This window comes from Gorilla gorilla, chromosome 2 (genome assembly GCF_029281585.2).
Source record: "Gorilla gorilla gorilla isolate KB3781 chromosome 2, NHGRI_mGorGor1-v2.1_pri, whole genome shotgun sequence".
NCBI lineage: Eukaryota > Metazoa > Chordata > Mammalia > Primates > Hominidae > Gorilla > Gorilla gorilla.
In genome coordinates this window covers 166,901,599-166,921,406 of record NC_086017.1, presented here as the reverse complement: position 1 = coordinate 166,921,406, position 19,808 = coordinate 166,901,599, and the positions used below count along the sequence as shown (strand labels likewise).

Genomic DNA, 19,808 nt, shown 5'->3' with positions numbered 1-19,808 from the left:
GAAACCCCGTCTCTACTAAAAATACAAAATTAACCAGATGTGGTGGCTCACACCTGTAATCCCAGCTACTTGGGAGGCTGAGGCAGGAGAATCGCTTCAACCTGGGAGGTGGAGGTTGCAGTGAGCCAAGATCGTGCCACTGCACTCCTGCCTGGGTGACAGAGTGAGTCTCTGTCTCAAAAACAAACAAAACAAACAAACAAACAATGTACTGAGGATGGCAGCACAGAGGATAGAAAAAACTGAGATGCCTGACATTGTTGAGCCCTTGAAGTAGCCAATGCTTGAACTGCCCTGCTTTCCAATTTCTTGTTATTTGAGATAGCAATTAAAAAAAATATTTAAAGCCAATTTAAGTTGGCTCTAGGATTTGACACACACAAACTTGCTGATAAAATCATCTTGACAGTGTAAGCTTCTTTCGCCAGGCCAGCAATAATCCACTTACACCCACAAAGTCTATACAGGTTATTTTTAATGGTTTATGATACTAAGAAAAGTCAGACTTATCATCTAGTCCAGATAGTTGACTCCTGTTAGAGTCAATAGCACAGAATGAGAATTATAATGCTGCTGCTGCCTGACTCCTTTTTTTTTTTGAGATGGAGTCTTGCCCTGTTGCCAGGCTGGAGTACGGGGTCGCAATCTTGTCTCACTGCAACTTCTCCCTTCCCAGATTCAAGCAATTCTCCTGCCTCAGCCTCCCAAGTAGCTGGGACTACAGGCACACGCCACCATGCCTAGCTAATTTTTGTATTTTTAGTAGAGACGAGGTTTCACCATGTTGGCCAGGATGGTCTCCATACTCTTGACCTCGTGATCCACCTGCCTCGGCCTCCCAAAGTGCTGGGATTACAGGCATGAGCAACTGCGCCTGGCCCTGACTCCTTCTTAGAACATAAGAAAATGGATTCTGCAACCTTTAGAAATTAAACATTCATTTTCAGTGAGGTCCCAAATATTCCAAAGATTTTTTGTGTGAATATGGTTTTATTTCATTACCTTTCTTTGGGATAGGATAGGAAGTCACATCCTAGTTTTTATTTCCTGATTTCTATGCCACAATAGCTTTTTGTTTTAAGGGGATGTTTTATTTTTATTTACAAGGAAGTTAACGGAGTATATTTAAACTAGTTTTATGGCAAGCTCTTGAGCCTTTTTCTTTTCCAACTTGGCATTGTGAATTACAGAATTTGGGCTTAAGTAATTGTCTTCCAGTGATGTCAGATCTTACCATAGTTATCACTGTAGTTAGTTCTGATGGCCTCTACCAGCTCAGCCAGCATACCACTATCTTTCCAGTTAAGCCGTATAAAAGTGAGACTGATGTAGGTCATCCTGTGACTTCATCTAACTTTTCCCTTGATGATGTAGTAGGGAACCCTGATTTTGTGGACAAGATGAGCAATAAGAAATGCAGATCAAGGGGTCTCCTCTCATGCGCAGTCACCATTGATGACTATTCTCGTACTCCATTTAGACGGTGGCAGTATTAACACCTACGTGAAGGTCATGTATTCTTGGGTGGAGAATTTCCATTGGTTGGCAGCTTTTTTCTGGGCCAGCATTCACTTTTTCAGCTTGTCTCTGGTTAGTATTGTAGACCAGCTTGTTGGATAACCCAAGGGCAAGCTGAACTGGGTAATTTTAGAAAAGCTAGATCTTTGTCACTGGGATGGTTATAACAGGGCCATCTGAAAAAGTAAAACGTCCCTGTTAGGCTGGATATCAGACCAAAGCCCATGCTCTTTGCCTTTCTTAAATAGAGGATTTACTACTTCTTGGTCTTATTGGGGCTCAGAACATGACACCCCAAAATGTGGCACCTTGGCATACTGAGTATTTTAAGTTGAAGGAAATTGAGAACACTGCAGAAGCAGGAAAGTCACTTTCTGACCTTCTGCCACCTTTCTTTCCTGAAGCTGGCCATAAAAGAATTCTCTGACCTGCCTCTCTTTAAAGTAGATCAAAGGACTGTCATTTCAGAGGGAGCCTGTTCCATCCCCAGAGGCCAAGAAGAATCTGAACAAATAGGCCTTGCTCCCCCAACTTTATTTATTTATGTATTTTTATTTTTGAGATGGGATCTTGCTGTGTCACCCAGGCTGGAGTGCAATGGCGCAATCCTGGTTCACTGCAACCTCTGCCTCCTGGGTTCAAGCGATTCTCCTTCTTCAGCCTCCCAAATAGCTGGGATTACAGGCATGTGCCACCATGCCTGGCTAATTTTTGTATTTTTAGTAGAGACAGGGTTTTGCCATGTTGGCCAGGCTGCTCGAACCTCTGACCTCAGGTGATCTGCCTGCCTCTGCCTCCCAAAGTGCTGGGATTACAGGTGTGAGCCACCGTGCCTGGCCAGCTCCCCCAAGTTTAATACCATTAGGTCATACTCATTTGTCCTCTGCATGATCGTCCATAAATATACATAGTTTTCCCTGGGTTTTTGAGTCCTCATTTCTGATGGCTCTTGTGTCATGTAAAATTTATATTAAATAAATTTTTTATAGGTTTTTCTCTTGTTAATCTGTCTTTTATGAGGGATGTCAGTCATGAACCTTGCAATGAGTGAGGAAAATATATTACAATTTTCCCCTACAATCTTGTCTTTAAAACAACAGGGTCCATGGCCACTTTGTTTTCCTTTTGGGCTTCTTTTCTTTTGGTACCTTGGGTATCTAGACTTCCTTGCTTTTAAAATATGTTTCTATCAAATGAATTTAGTTCTTTATTTCTAAAGGATTGGATTTTTTGGTCCTTTTCAGTCTCTTTTTAATTTATGTTTCCTTTTTTGGGGTTTTTCATTTTCCATTCATACTTTTTTTTTTTCTCGAGGTGGAGTCTCACTCTGTCACCCAGGCAGGAGTGCAGTGGCACGATCTTGGCTCACTGCAACCTCTACCTCCCGGGTTCAAGTGTTTCTCCTGCCTCAACCTCCTGAGCAGCTGGGATTACAGGTGCGTGCCACCACACCTGGCTAATTTTTTTTATTTTTAGTAGAGATGGGTTTTCACCATGTTGGCCAGGCTAGTCTTGAACTCCTAACCTCAGGGGATCTGCCCACCTGAGCCTCCCAAAATGCTGGGATTACAGGCATGAGCCACTGCGCCTGGCCGGAAACATATGTACTCTTACACTAAGTGATGGGAATGTCGGCTCTTATCCAGACACTTCCTCTCTCTTGCCTCACTTCTTAAATGATGCCTCTTTCTTCTTGTCTCAGGAAAATGAAGTGCTGGCAGGTCCAGTAGCTTAGCAAATTTCAGGAGAGACAATCATGATTTCCCAGGATAGTGGGATATGTAATGCCCTCGCCTTGTAAAAATGGAAGGGAAGTGTTAATGTCAAATCTCCTCCCCCATTTGAACAGGAAAGGGAAGGGATGCTTGCTGCTCTGTAGACTCTTAACTTTTCCACTCCTCCTTACCCCCAGACCTCTTCTCATAGCTGGTACTTGTGAAACCTAAATCAGCTTGACTTTTCCCACCACTGGGAAATCTGAGGATACTGCTGCCTGAAATACTGTCTTCTTAAAACTTGGCTCAAAGGAAAATTAGAGCCATGGATCCCAACAGTGCTGCTGTTATGCCTGCTATATCTGGTAACTCCTAGAGTCTAGTAGAGATCCCAGTCAGTACCTCACACCAACCTAATACACTTGCAAACCTGCTTTTAGAGAATTAACTGTGCCGGGCATGGTGGCTCATGTCTGTAATCCCAGCACTTTGGGAGGCTGAGGCAGGCAGATCACTTGAGGTTAGGAGTTCAAGACCAGCCTTGCCAACATGGTAAAACCCTGTCTCTAATAAAAATACAAAAATTAGCCGGGCGTGGTGGCAGGTGCCTGTAGTCCCAGCTACTTGGGAGACTGAGGCAGAGAACTGCTTGAACCTGGGAGGTGGAGGTTGCAATGAGCCGAGATGGTGCCATTGCACTCCAGCCTGGGTGACAGAGCAAGATTCCATCTCAAAAAAAAAGGAAAAAAGAATTAACTGCACCTGAGGCAGGCAGATAATGTTATGCAAGAGTTTTATCCTCTTCTGAATTGCTCCAGCATCATTTGGCTCCTCAACAATGTAAGGACTGCGTCTTTGAGCTATAAGACCCTCCCTTGGGTAATTAAACTGTATGTGCTGTCAAGGGGCATATTATTGACACAGTTTGTCCCAAATCCAGTGGTTATGTGTGCTGGCTACCATTTGTTAAAGTAGGCAGATAGCCAGAAATGAGCAGGCAAAGGAGCTCCTCTGAGAAAAGAAGTCCTGGAGATGCTGCCCACTAATTATCAGCACCGCCCACTCACAGTCAGCAAAAACAAAACAAAAACAACAACAACAAAAAAAACCCAGTGGCTACACTGGCTACTTCTGGCCTTATGGTTGGTCTCCTCCGTTCCTAAAGGGTACATATAAGGCCCAAGCCAGAGATAACCATGGTAGAAACTTTCCCTGCTGATGAGCATGTGCACTCCTCCAAAAACTCACCCTAGAGTAGCCTTTTGTTCATTATAATAGTAAAAAACACACCCCTGGGTGGAGGTTTTAAATGCTAATGAGACATGTGACATGTGTACCAGCATGTACAACCACAGAGCGTGCATGCCCAAGGAGACCTCCTGAAACATGCTTGTGAGTAACATTCCCCTCATGCCCCTTTGTGAATAATCATGTAAGATTGTCATAAAGAGAATCCTCCAGCACTAGCTGCTGCTGGCTTTTTGTTGTTGTTGTTGTTTTTTAGACAGAGTTTTGCTCTGTCGCTCAGGCTGGAGTGCAGTGGCACAATTTTAGTTCCCTACAAACTCTGCCTACTGGGTTCAACTGATTCTCCTGCGTCAGCCTCCCGAGTAGCTGGGACCACAGGCATGTACCACCACACCCAGCTACATTTTTGTATTTTTAGTAGAAGCAGGGTTTCACCATGTTGGCCAGGCTGGTCTTGAACTCCTGACCTCAAGTGGTCCACCTGCCTCGGCCTCCCAAAGTGCTGGGATTACAGGTGTAAACCACTGCACCCGGCCTGCTGCTGGCTTCTTATTTCAGCATGTACTGTCTCTTTACTTAAACATTACTACTACTGTTTTTCCAGCTGAAGCAACCTAGAGCTGTTTTTCACTCCTTTCTAGGAATGTACTTTATCTTCCTTCAATAAACTCTGCTACTTAACCCTTGCTATGCGTATCTTGGCTGAATTATTTCTTCCAAGTTAGACTAGAACTGAGGATTCCCACACTTCCTGGTAACACATTGACATAAAGAGACTACGTGGTTCGAGAAGCCAAGAAACAGCAGTGTTCCAGACGTTCAGGGCAGCAACAGAAACAGTATCGCTTAGCCACCATTAAAAGAGATGACAGGGCTAGGTATAGCAGCTCACGCCTGTAATCCCAGCACTTTGGGAGACCGAAGTGGGCAGATCACTCGAGGTCAGGAGTTCGAGACCAGCCTGGCCAACATGATGAAACCCCATATCTACTAAAAATAAAAAAGTTAGCTGGGCGTGGTGGCGGGCGCCTGTAGTCTCACCGACTCCAGAGGCTGAGGCAGGAGAATTGCTTGAATTCAGGAGGTGGAGGTTGCAGTGAGCTGAGATCGCACCACTGCACTCCAGCCTGGGTGACAGAGGGAGACTCCTTCTTAAAAAAAAAAAAAAAAAAAAAAGAAAGAAATGACAGCTATACTAAGGGACTGGCTACACTGCTGGGATAGTTGAGGAGGAGCTGGTTTCCTAGGAGATGGTTTCTTCATGATGTGGAGCTTCTCTAAAGTCACTACCAAGGCAGCTATTTCTTTCTTTCTTTTTTTTTTTTTGAGACGGAGTTTCACTCTTGTTGCCCAGGCTGGAGTGCAATGGCACGATCTCAGCTTACCTCAACCTCTGCCTCCCGAGTTCAAGTGATTCTCCTGCCTCAGCCTCCTGAGTAGCTGGGATTACAGGCATGTGCCACCATGCCTGGCTAATTTTGTATTTTTAGTAGAGACGGGGTTTCTCCATCTTGGTCAGGCTGGTCTCTAACTCTTGACTTCAGGTGATCCACCCACCTCGGCTTCCCAAAGCCCTGGGATTACAGGCATGAACCACCGCGCCCAGCCACCGAGGCAGCTATTTCTATGAAGGCAAATCACAGGGAGAAAGTAATACAAATTTATTAATATGAAAAGGCTGAAGAAAAAAACCTCAAGATTAAAATTAAAATGGTTAAGGCTGGGCACAGTGGCTCATGCCTGTAATCCTCGCACTTTGGGAGGTAAAGGTGGGTGGATCACCTGAGGTCAGGAGTTTGAGACCAGCCTGGCCAACATGGTGAAACTCTGTCTCTACTAAAAATATAAAAATTAGCCGGGTGTGGTAGCGGGCACCTGTAATCCCAGCTACTCGGGAGGCTGAAGCAGGAGAATCACTTGAACTGGGGAGGTGGAGGTTGCAGTGAGCCGAAATCATGCCACTGCACTCCAGCCTGGGTGAAAGAGTGAGACTCTGTCTAAAAACAACCAACCAAACAAACAAACAACTAAAATGGGTTAAGAACAAAGCTGGGCGAGGTGGTTCACAGCTGTAATCCCAGCACTCTGGGAGGCTGAGGCGGGCGGATCACCTAAGGTCAGGAGTTCGAGACCAACCTGGCCAACATGGCGAAACCCTGTCTCTACTAAAAATACAAAAATTACCTGGGCATGGTGGTGGGCGCCTGTAATCCCAGTTACTTGCAAGGCTGAGACAGGAGAATTGCTTGAACCCAGGAGGCGTAGGTTGCAGTGAGCCGAGATTGTTGCGCCACTGCACTCCAGCCTGGGCGACAGAGTGAGACTTTGTCTCAAAAAGAAAAAAAAAAGGTTAAGAACAGAAATTTAACAGTAAAATAGTTAAAGTGCTTTTTAAATGAACAAACTATATTTTCTTTTTCAAGGTGGCAATTTGAGCTCATTCCTTTAACTTGCATTCCTCCCATTAAAATTACATCAAACTATTAAATATTAAAATTAAAAAATGATATTAATGATGAAAAATCAGGAAAGGTATCATTAATTAGCTAGATATTTTAACATTTTGCAAATTATGATGAGGTGGTATTTTAATGAGATACTGATGACTTGAGTTCATTATTATACTTCTGGAAAAAAGGTAGGCTTTATCTAGTAAGTAAGTGGGTGGGATTACCCAATTACAATCCAAAAAGCCCATCCACTTGTTTGGGATCTCTGAGAGGTATTCCCTTTTGGTCAGGTCTAGAGGTAGTTCCTCATGATCTGGAAGCCTTAGTTCAAATGTCAATGCATCCACTATATAATGCGAGGGAAAATAGAATGTCAGTAGTCCACAGCTCTGTCTTATCCTGCTGGAGAGGAATAATGATAGCTCCTGGTCCTAGTTGTGTGCATTTCTTGGTCATACCATCTGGGTGCCTCAGTTCTGTTCTCTGTAAGATCATCCTTATCCTCCATGGCCTCTTCAAAAATAGCCATTGGAGCAGATCCACCTTTTGAGATCTGGACACCTCTTTCTGTTGATACGGGTTGAGAAGCCCAGGGATGGCTAAAGGGTTGAGAATCACAGGACTTTTATTCTGCCAGAGACTTAATCTTATATGGTTATGAGATTTACCAATTTACTGGGCAGGATGTAGGTCTTTGGGGATCTTCTGATCTCACTTGGTTCTGTTCTGAGTATTACTGCTTTGCTCCTTGTTCATTTTTAATGAACACATTGGAACATTGTTTTCCTTTTTTTTTGAGGCAGGGTCTTGCTTTGTTGCCCAAGCTGGAGTACAGTGGCATGATCTAAACGCACTGCAACCTCTGCCTCCAGGGCTCAAGTGATCCTCCCACCTCAGCCTCCTGAATAGCTGAGTACAGGTGCGCACCAGCACCACCATGTCCAGCTATTTTTTTTATGTTTTTTGTAGACACGGGTTTCTCCATGTTGTCCAGGCTGGTCTTGAATTCCTGGGCTCAAGCGATCTGCTGGCCTTGACCTCCTAAAATGTTGGGATTACAGAGGTGAGCCACTGCACCTGACCAAACACTGTTTTTCTTTTTTTTTTTTTTTGAGACAGAGTCTCACTCTGTCGCCCAGGCTGGAGTGCAGTGGCACAATCTCGGCTCACTGCAACCTCCGCCTTCTGGATTCAAGCAATTCTCCTGCCTCAGCCTCCCGAGTAGCTGATACTACAGATGCGTGCCACCAGGCCTGGCTAATTTTTTTTTGTATTTTTAGTAAAGACCGGGTTTCAACATATTGGCCAGGCTGGTCTTGAACCCCTGTCCTCATGATCTGCCTGCCTCAGCCTCCCAAAGTGCTGGGATTGTAGGTGTGAGCCATCGCACCCGGCCCAAACACTGTTTTTCAATTGTAGGCTCTGCCTATTAGTGAGATGTGATATCAGTTTAATGGGTTGCCACCAGCAATTAAGATAAAGGAACAGAACAGGATAAAATGTATCAAGATGCATTGAACATAGCAAAGATAAGTATTGTTTTGTTAATTTTTTGTTATAAATATATTTAAATGTATGCACTGATTTGCAATGCAAAAATATGACTATCGGTTACTAAAAGTCGGTACAGAAGATCTCATTTTCTAGCACACTCTTTGGAAGAAGGCTGATGATTTCTTTTCTTCCTTTTTTTTTGACAGAATCTTGCTCTGTCACCCAGGCTGGAGTGCAGTGGTGCAATCTCAGCTCACTGCAACCTCCGTCTTCAAGCCATTCTCTTGCCTCAGCCTTCCTAGTAACTGGAACCACAGGTGCATGCCACCACACCCAGCTAATTTTTTAATTTTTAATAGACACAGGGTTTCACTATGTTGGTCGGGCTGGTCTCAAACTCCTGACTTCATCCGCCTGCTTCGGGTTCCCAAAGTACTGGGATTACAGGCGTGAGCAACCACACCTGGCCAGCCTGATGATATCTAGAACTCAAGTGAAGACAGTGAGTAATTCAGACAGAAATGAGGTTTTTTAAAAATTCAGGCATTGGGATCATTACTTCCATTTTCTGCTTTGTTTTGGTTATCAAAACACTTTATTTCTGTGTAACTAGCAATGAAATTGAGTAATTAGCGCCCTCTTCTGTTCTGCAACACTGTACACATATCTATTTTAGCCCTTGTTACATTATATTGTAATTATTTATTTACATGTCTCTTCTCTCTAGTCCAAGGTATATTAGACTTTATAATTCAAACCATACTTACTGAATTTTGGATCATTTCTGCTCCTTCCACAGCAGGATTTAGCCCTGTTTCTTGCTCATATAGGGAACTCTGTAAATATTTGTTAACTAAATGAATGAAAGAATAAATGAATGGACCATCACAGTGCTGCCTTGTCATTTTGACCAGGACCTTTTTTTTTTTTTAGTCAGAATTTCCCCCATGCATCCCATCAGCCTACACCATGAAGATTAATTTGCTGAAATGATCTGAGAGAACATTTTGTAAACTTGTCAAGTTTAAAAAGGGAGACATTTATTTTGGACAAAGCAAGCCCTCTTAATATGTAGCTAGTTTAATTATGCAAATAAGTGAAACAAAAACTAAATACAAATTTTAAGGTGAGAAAAACTTTTGATCTGTTTGTACAGAAAAATCCAACCATTTGTTTTCTGGTTAAAAATAAACAGGTGTTAGTAAGAGAGTGCACACCACATTAGAATTCCAACTGGTAGGGAAATAGAAGAGTTTTCCTGGTGGTGTAAATTGCCTCCCCCAACAATGTCCCCTGTCTTTCAAAACTTTAGAATTTGCACTGTAACTCTTTCACCAGTGTCTTTCCTCATTTTCTGTCTACAATTCAGTTTGCTTGTCTTTCTAAACTTTTGTTCAATGTCTATAAAAATGGTGCTTCAGATTCTTTTAATTATATTATTGAATTCTACAGAATTTTTTAACGATAGTATTGGAGGGGGAACCCAGTATATTCCATGAGCGAAATATGTAGCCTCAAAGTTTCAGTCTTACTTCTAAGGCTGAATAAAGAAACTTCAATTAAAGGTCTGTCTTGGTGAGCAAGCTTTGACCATCTTGAGAGTTGCAGATATTGGCTCTGTGGGAGGTCTTTCTGGAAACAAAATGCACAGAGCTGAGTTGTGAAGCTCTTAGGAAGGAGGAAAGGGGGCTCTCTCCTTCTCTGACACTATTGTTTCCTCCAACTACTTCATTCCCCTTCCCACCACAGGAGAAATAAACAATCAAACAAGTTGGAGAAGAATAGAAAATGGGGAAAGTTCACTTTAATTAGCACACTTACTGCCTTTTAGAAAGTGTTCACCCTATTTTGCGAACTAAAATCTCCCGAAAAGTATAACTGAAGTTAAGAAAATCTTAGTTGAATAAAATTAACTTAGGCACAGCTATGCTATTTTCCCTTCACCCAGCATTCACAGGATGAAGTATTTTGCCAAGGCAGTAAAGTGGGGACCTATTATTTAGAATTCTGATATGTAGTCCAGGCTCATTCCTCAGTTTAACAATTTAACTCATGTTTTCTCCTTATTTGTATGGTGAAATGTGCATTTGCTTATTGCTTATAATATTTTTGACCTTTCCAGATAAAAGGGGAAAACAGTTATATAGGCTTTTTTTTTTTTTTTTTTTTTTTTTGAGATGGAGTTTCACTCTTGTTGCCCAGGCTGGAGTGCAATGGCACCATCTTGGCTCACCGCAACCTCCGCCTCCCAGGTTCAAGAGATTCTCCTGCCTCAGCCTCCCGAGTAGCTGGGATTACAGGCATGTGCCACCACACCCGGCTAATTTTTTTTTTTGTATTTTTAGTAGAGACAGGGTTTCACCATGTTAGCCAGGAGGGTCTTGATCTCCTGACCTCGTGATCTGCCCGCCTTAGCCTCCCAAAGTGCTGGGATTATAGGTGTGAGCCACCGCACCCAGCTATATAGGCTTGTTATAGAAAAAATGTAAATAGCTGCCATTTAAAAATAAATCATTAAAAAAAAGTTATAGTCTGTTGGTAAGAAATGAAAAATCAGAGTTTAGCCTTAAAAAGTTATTTTCCAGCAGAACACCTGTAGTTTCAGCTACTCAGGAAGCTGAGGCAGGAGGATTCCTTGAGCCCAGCAGTTAAGAGTCCAGCCTGGGCAACATAGTGAGAGCCCCGTCTCTTAAAAAACATTATTTTCGGCTGGACGCGGTAGCTCATGCCTATGATCCCAGTACTTTGGGAGGCCGAGGTGGGTGGATCACCTGAGGTCAGGAGTTCGAGACCAGCCTGACCAACATGGTGAAACCCCGTCTCTACTAAAAAACACAAAAATTAGCCAGGCATGGTGGCGGGCGCCTGTAATTCCAGCTACTCTGAAGGCTGAGGCAGGAGAATTGCTTGAGCCTGGGAGGCAGAGGTTGCAGTGAACCGAGATCGCACCACTGCACTCCAGCCTGGGCGACAGAGCAAGACTCTGTCTCAAAAAAAAAAAAAAACAAAAAACAAAAAAAACCAACATTATTTTCCTCTGTATGCCAAAACATTTCCATTTGTAGACTTGTGGCTCAGGCCTGTAATCCCAGGACTTTGGGAGGCCAAGGTGAGCAGATCACCTGAGGTCAGGAGTTCACCTGGCCAACATGGTGAAACCCCGTCTCTACTAAAAATGCAAAATTAGCCGGGCATGGTGGCGCATGCCTGTAATCCCAGCCACTTGGGAGGCTGAGGCAGGAGAATCACTTTAACCCGTGAGGGGAAGGTTGCAGTGAGTGGAGATCGCGCAATTGCACTCCAGCCTAGGCAACAAGAGCAAAACTCCGTCTCACACACAAAATAATAAATAAATAAATAAATAAATAAATAAATAAATAAAAGTTTAAATAGGTTTCAAATATTAACAGTAAAAATAATTGACATATTTGAGAGCTCATTTTGTAGCAGGCATTTTGCTAAGGGCTTTGCATACACTGGTCTTATATAATTTGCCATAAGAGGCATGCATTTCTTTCAGTAACCAGCATCATAGTACTGCAAAAATGTGTTAGTTTATGAATTTAAGTATTTCAGAGAATCTCCATATTCCTGGATAAAGTTGTCAAAATATTAACAATTGTTGAAACACAGTGACTAATACATAGGGTTTTATTATACTATTCTACTTTTGTGTATGTATAAACACTTCCATGATAAAAAAATCAAAAACACAAAACAAAACAACTCTTTCAGAGATCAGCTATCCGGTTATGTTCCTTCCTCCCCATCTCCAGCTCCTGTCAGTTGGCTCCACATGGGGACACATGCTTCTTCAGCTGGGGAGGGAAAGATTGGTAGAACTTACAGTTGGCCATTACTACTCCTCTCCCCTCAGTCTCCCATGATGGATTTAGGAAATTTCTCTTCTGATCTACTTTGTAGATTAAGTCATATACATATGAATCAGTATAAAGGTGTTTCTTTCTTTGGCAGCAGATTTAAGAGAGGGCAGCCTAGGGAACATCTATTCTTTTTTTTTTTTTTTTGAGACGGAGTCTCGCTCTGTCACCCAGGCTGGAGTGCAGTGGTGAGATCTTGGCTCACTGCAACCTCTGCCTCCCGGGTTCAAGCAATTCTCTGCCGCAGCCTCCCGAGTAGCTGGGATTACAGGTCCCTGCCACCATGCTTGGCTAATTTTTGTATTTTTAGTAGAGACGGGGTTTTACCATGTTAGCCAGGCTGGTCTCGAACTCCTGACCTCGTGATCCACCCGCCTCAGCCTCCCAGAGTGCTGGTATTACAGGTGTGAGCCACCGTGCCCAGCCCATATCTATTCTTTTTATTTGCCAGAATCTCTTCCTGCCTTCACTTGGTAGGACCAGCCCCTTTCATCTTGGGAACAAATCCTCCCTGGATCCAAGCAGTTCTGATGGGCTGCTACTTATAATACCCCGCCTTCCTGGCCGTAAGGGTGTGTGTATAATCAGGGTCTGGCCACACATATACTCTACTTATTGTTGTCCACAGTAATTGACCTATGGATGGACACATGACCTAAGTCAGGTCAGTTCGAATCCTTTCCTACCATCTTATTTACAGATGGTAAAAGCAAAAAGGCCTCTCTAGCTGAGACGATTGAAACCTGGAGCTGTCTCTAGTCATGCTCTCCCCACCCCCAGCTTGTACAGAAAGCTCATATGGAATAGGAGAGAATAGGATCAAAACACTGAGAAAAGCAGAGACAGGGAAATAGTAGGAGCAAAGGTGAAAGTGTGAGAGTGACAAAAATTCCTTGCTTGGCCAAACAAACATTAGTCATGCTTCTGAGCTTCTCCTGGGCCCATATGTGCGTTTTCTTGTAAAACTCAGTTTTAGAAAAGAGTTCTGCCAAGTCAGTTTAGCAAGAACCCCCACTCTCCATATCTGATCATTCTCAATATCTGATCAGATCCCTCATCCTCCACTATCGCCCAGGTCATGTCTGATCTCTCTGGCCTGTGTTCAGCAAGAATCCAGTTATGTTGGGTTAGCTAGAGTCCCTCATATTCCTGATGTTTCCTCTTAGTGATTTTTCATCCAGCAACCCCATCTGCTCTTTGTCTTTAAATTCCAAGCTGCCTATGCTGTATTCTGCACGAGCTCCTTGTAGTAGTCCCTGTGCCGATTTCGATGGTGCTGGATAAAGCCTTCCTTACCATGCTTTAACACTGACTAATTTTTTCTTTAACAAGAGAAATGCTGATTCTGAATTGCTAGACTCCCACTGTTTCTGAAGTCCTTATCCTTCCCCCTATCTTAAAGTGGGAGTCAATACAACAGCTTTTTTTACTCAAGCTGGTTTGATAAGGGGTTTTGTTATTTGTACCTAAAAGCTGTGACCAATTTGTAGAGTAGGGCCATAAAGACAGGTACTACTCTCTACTTCAGGAGTGCTATCTATATTCCAGCTAAGGCTTACCACCTAGAGCAGTGCCTGGTACATGGCAAGTACTAAAGAAATATGTGTTGAAAGAGGAGTGCTTCTTCCTTGATAAGCTTTTTTGGTCAATGGTTTTCTTAACTTGGTGCATTGATTAAAATAGGGAACATTTATCTCCTTTCCTCTCTTGCTCGTGGATATAACTCAAGATGGTTGCTGTTTAAATTTGAACACCTTAAATAAATGGCTCTTTTTGCAACTGGAAGCACAATTTTTGCACAGCTAGAAAAATCTTTTTCCAACACAGAAATTCCCAGTGCAGTTTTCTAAGAAACCCCCTACGATATGCAGCACAGCGGGCTCAACACAAGGCACATCAATCATTTTACTGTGTATCAGGCACCTCTTACAGGATTTTCTGTGATCCTGGTGTCAGTGCACATTCTGTATCAAGGCAGAGATGATATGTAGAAATCTGGCAGCTATTTAGAAGAGAGGCTGGGCAGTGGTGTGCCAGTATAATTAATGAGAGTCATCGCTTAGGAAATGAGGAGGGTGGGGGTTGGGAGGGATGCCTTTCACCATTCAATGGCATTTAAGAAAAATTGATGCTTTCTTAGCACTTTTAATGCTGGGAGGACATTAAGTCAAAGAATCACAGCAAAAGATTTTTGTAACTACTGTACAGATGGATGTCCCTGTGCTTGAAGAGGCAGGGCTAATTCAACCCCAGACTTTTCAGCCAGGCGGATTTCAACCTTGTATTGAGCTACCAGCAGGAGTTCTTTATACTTGGAAAAGTGGTAAATCCTTACTAAAAGATCATAGCTTGCATGACCAAGAGATCCTCTAGAAAAGGTACTTTACTACCATGTAGGATGTTTGTCTTACCTGCCCAAAGAAGTTTTAATGCAGATCTCATTTTCTCCAGTTCCCCTTTAACCAGTGAAAGAGGAGGGTATTATTTGTTTTGTTTTTCTATTTATTCTTTGGTAACCATGGAAGAGTTTGTGTAACCTAGAGAGGCTGCTTATTACCCACTGTCTAATCCCTTTGTTATTATTCCATACTCTGATTGTCACAAGCAGGAAAATAGTTCTGTCCTGCTTCTAAAAACTTAGCAATGTAACACATTTTCTTGTTTTTAGTGACTTTCTCCAATTAATTAATTAATTGTTTTAGTGATTTTTCTCAGATAAATAATGTTAAAACGACTAGGAGAGAAAAGCTACATTAAAAGATTATGGATGTATAAATGTCCTAAACATTTAAGAACATGCATAATTATGATTCATACCAACTTCAGAATTATTACCTTTGGGAAGGGGTGGGGATAATGAGTCAGGAGTTGGGGTTTAGCTATATCTGTAATGCTTTATTTAAAAAAGAAGGGCTGGGGGGAGCAGGAGTATTACGTGGTGTATATCCTGTTTTTGGTAGGTTTGAAATATCACACAATTTAAAAATTTTAAAGTTTACAAAATTATGGGAGTTGATTAAAACTATCAAAATAAAGAATGCATAGCAAACAAGTGCTCTTATTATGAACTTTGTGTCTGAGTTTATTTCAACATGTGCATCTGCATTTTTTCAGACTCAAGAAAGACAAACACCGGAGGTTAGTGGGTGAACTGCTGCTGTTGAGGGATTATCTTGGTGGTTTTTTTTTTTTTTTTTTTGCTTTTCTATTCACCATGGAGGTTACCAGCAAAACAAATCTCCAACAAGCTTGTTTACAAAATATAAAGCAGTTTGGAGGCAGAGGGTTAATGACTTAATTTCTTATAAATTGAGGCTTGTGTATGGGCATGCGAAAAAACAAAAACAAAAACAAGTAAATTTGGGGAGGTTTCTTTCTATAGAGGCAAAGGACCTTACCTACATTTTTTCCAAATTGATTTCTTCCTGGTACTATTGGCAGGAAGAAATTCAAGTGGGTATTCTGGTGGCTTTTTTCTTTTTTCTGAGAGTCTAGGATTGTTTTCAGGATAAAGTTTCTTCTTGCCCATGGTGCTTTGCTGTGACATTGTAATTGCCTCTGTTGAATTGAATAATACAAATGGGTTGTTTCTATGGTATCGGCTAAGTGGGATGAAAAGGTGAAACCCTAGATCTTGCGCTGAGAGGTCACAGTGCTACCACCCTCCACACTGTCTGTCAAAGAGGACAGGCAGCCAAGGCCCCGAGCTCCAATCTCAGGCACTCATTTGTAACTTACTCCTTTGTAACTTCCTAGGCAAATTCACGCATGAAAAAAGAAAATGACTTTAGTTTATGTTGTCACTAAGCCCAGAAAATCCCTGCCAACCCCATGCTGCCAGCTTTCCTAGGACATTCTTATTGGAGGATTATTTTAAACTGAAAGGTGAGTGAAGAGCTGCGTCCCCACTCCTTCCCAGCCAGGCTTTGAACTAACAATAGGGCAGGTTGAATGAAGGCTGATAAATGTAAATCCTGGAATCCAGAAGCCGGATCACACCGCGGCCGTCTAGGCCAGCGGCGGTTCCAGCATCCGCCCCAAGCTGGTCACTCATCCTTTCAGTGCATTCAGCAGATTTCATCGTTTCATCAACACTTGAGTGCCTGCTTCGTGCAAGCTTTCCTCTGCCACCGCCGCCTTCTTACTCCCGGCAGGTTGCCCGCTTGAGTCAACCAGCCACTAAACGGATCTAAGTGAATAAGTGGCCTGTTAATGCCAAGGAGTAGCATTTCCAAATGAAGAGACTGGGGGTAAATAAAAGCAAAGTGTTACCATTTACACGCTCTCAATTTTAGTTGCACTTCACTCAGAGTAGATCTCTTTAATTTGCGGCATCGACAGATGCTATATTCTAAGAATTTTTTTTTTTTTTTTTTAAAGGAGGTAAGACGGGCGTTTGAGAACACTTTTTACTTTGGTGCAAGTTGCACGCAGTTCCCATTCACTCAGAGTAGATCTCTTTAATTTGCGGCATCGACAGATGCTATATTCTTAGAATTTTTTTTTTTTTTTTTTTTTAAAGGAGGTAAGACGGACGTTTGAGAACACTTTTTACTTTGGTGCAAGTTGCACGCAGTTCCCATTCCCTGCGCCCTTCACCTCCAACTTTGTTTCTCCAACTCCTTTACCCCCCACCACCGAGGCCGTCTGGCTACAGCCCCAAGGGGTTACCCTGGGTTTGGAAACTTTTGAAACTTGCGGGGGAGTAAAAGGACTTCATTCCCAGTGCTTCTGGCCCTTGCCAAGCGGGGAGCCCCGCAGGAGAGTGTAAGCCAAGGGTTCCAGGTGCAGCCTTGGGGTTCCACGTGCAGCCCTGGGGTTCCGTACACCCATCCCGCCCGGGCCAGAGGAGGCAGCGGGCGCTCCAGTCCGCTCTCCGCAACTCCAGTTCCTGATTTCCTCGGAAGCTGCGGGGCCGAGAGGGAGGGGGGCTCCTGTGTGAGCGTGAGGATTTGAATGAGAAAGCAGGTTGTGGCGGCGGCGCTCTGCTCTTCCCCGCTCGTCTGGGGCTTCTGCTGGATAGTGGGGAGAAGTGCTCTTCTAGGGGGGCTTTTCTGGCCCTTGGCAGGGGTTTGGAGTTGGAGTCACAGGGGCCAATAACTCATCACCCCAGCACTTCGGAGGTGGCTCCCTGTGCCACGGACTCCGAGGAGTCCTTCAGCTACTGAACACTCAAAGCTGAGGAGGTCAGTGCTTTCGGGGGAAGAAGGGGCCCAGGAGAGAAGGGGGTGTGCAGGAAAAAGAGAACTGGTACGCCAGTCCGATGAGCGAGTGGGCAGGTGGCCCGAGTTCCTCTCTCGGCAGCCACAGCCGGGACACGCCTGTTTAGGACTGTGAGTGCTGTGCGTGGGGATCCCCTAAGGCCCCGTGCGGGGAACTGGCCACGGCCGCTCTTCAGTGTCCCATAATTCAGAAGGATGAGGGTGGGTGGGTGTGTCCGCGAAATAATGTAACTCTCGGGTCCCTTGCGGTGGTGGTGGGTGGCGTTTCGCCCGGTGGAAGGTCCAGCCTCGCTGCAGGATGCTTCACCCTCACGCGGGGTCCCGGGACCCTCTCTCTGACCGCCAGACGCCGCCAGGAGAGCAGGTCCGCGTTTCCCAGCAAGGGGAGTGCAGCGTCCGTTACACTTGGGGAGTCTCACAGCTTTTCCTGAGCCCGGTGACCCTGCTCAAGACCCTCTTAGAGACTAGGTGTGCTCAGCGCGAGGAGGATATACTCCATTGCCCTTTCCTGGGAAGAACCAAGAGCGCCCGAGCGGCGCGGGGTGGTGGAGGCAAACCCCGGCCCCGGGGCGGCACGCTCTGCGCCTGCGCGGCGTTTCCTTGGCGACTGAGCTGCGGGTCCGAGACGCCACCCCGCGAGCCCCTAAACCCAGTTCCCTGTTGAGCGTCTGCGACGCCCTCTCCCCTCCTTCCCGAGGCTTTTTCTATTTGTTTCCTTCTGCGAATCAATTTGTGATCACATTTTGACGTTGAGAGTTCAGCATTAAAGCAATAACCAACTAAATTTAAAAAAAAAACCCAACTTTTCCCTTCCCTTGTTACCGTTTTGATCACGGACAGAAGAAAATGGTGAGAGATTAGTTATTAGGGCAGCAATTGAAATCCCCCTCTGTCCCGAAAAGGGGAGACGAATAAAACATTTACTTCCTGGTAAGGAGTTAGAAAATTCAGTGAAGTGATTGTTCTCGAGCGTTACAAGGACAAATCTGTGCCTCCTAACCCAGGTGAAGAGCAGAGCTTGTACAACCCAGCAGCACCCATGTCCTGTTTATTGGCATGTTTATGACAAGGAGATGCTATGCAAAAGGGACCAGAGTATAATGCCAATGAAAAGAAACAAAGGATTTCCCAGAAGAGGCGGTAGTTTTTTTCAGTTGCCGCAGCGTTTTGGTCACCTTTGGGGTTAAAGTCTTCTGCAGAGAATGCTTCAAGAAGCCTTAACAGAAGCCAGTTTTCTCAAGCTGTCTGTTGAGAGTCATTTTCTTTTTCTTTTTTTCTTTTTTGAGACGGAGTCTGGCTCTGTTGCCCAGGCTGGAGTGCAGTGGTGCGATCTCGGCTCACTGCAACCTCCGCCTCCTGGGTTCAAGCTATTCTCTTGCCTCAGCCTCCCGAGTATTTGGGATTACAGGCTCCTGCCACCACGCCCAGCTATTTTTTGTATTTTTAGTAGAGACGGGGTTTCACCATATTGGCCAGGCTGGTCTGGAACTCCTGACCTCAGGTGATCCACCCACCTCTGCCTCCCAAAGTGTTGGGATCACAGGCGTGAGCCACCGCGACCAGCAGACGAGAATCATTTTCATTTTCATAAAATTGTGAATCTTGACAGCCCTATCCCCTCTTTTAAAATCCGTTTGTTTACATACAGCCTAGCATTTGGCAAAAGTACACATCTTAAGGGGTATGTAGAAGGAGCGGTAGCTTCTTGCTTATTTTTCTTAAACTGCATCAATATTTGGCAGCATGATTGGTACCTGGTTGCTATTAAACATTGGTTAGAATTAACATAAATGCTAATACAAATTTAAAATGGAGTTATTCTTCTTGGGATAAAGTGTGGCATAAAATACCTTGGATGAAGTAATACGTGAGTACTGTCTCGCTACATACCAGTTTCAAGCAATTTGTTTTCAAGAATAGCAAGTGTTTATTTGTGGTAGATGTTTTAAGATAATATCCTCCCACCGTCAGCAAATGAAATCAAACATACCACTTTTCAAATGATTAGCGAGTAACATGCTGTTAAAGTTGTCTCCCATCTCATTTGTCATAAATTCTTAACATTGTGCAATCCATCTAGCTCAAATGTTTAAAAATAAGTCCAACTGAGTTTTTCGTCTTTTCTCGTGTTTAGCAAAATAGAAAAACTCTTAATTTTCAGGTTCAGATACTTTGTGACCCTATTTGGTGGCTTGTAACTGGCTCCAATTCCCTAATTCTCAGTGACATGTGTTTCTGCTGGTTCCAGGAGGTAAACTACAGTTTTAACAGATCATGGGA

General features: G+C 43.8%; 1 protein-coding gene across 1 annotated transcript in view; it reads left to right on the top strand.

Moving 5' to 3' along the window:
- Positions 1–17,275: 17,275 nt before the first annotated feature.
- Positions 17,276–19,808, top strand: part of PLCH1 (phospholipase C eta 1) — a 252,839-nt gene continuing 250,306 nt past the window's right edge. Inside the window, exon 1 of the mRNA XM_031009760.3 lies at positions 17,276–17,492. The gene's annotated coding sequence lies outside the window, so the exon portion shown is untranslated. The remainder of the gene's footprint in view (positions 17,493–19,808) is intronic.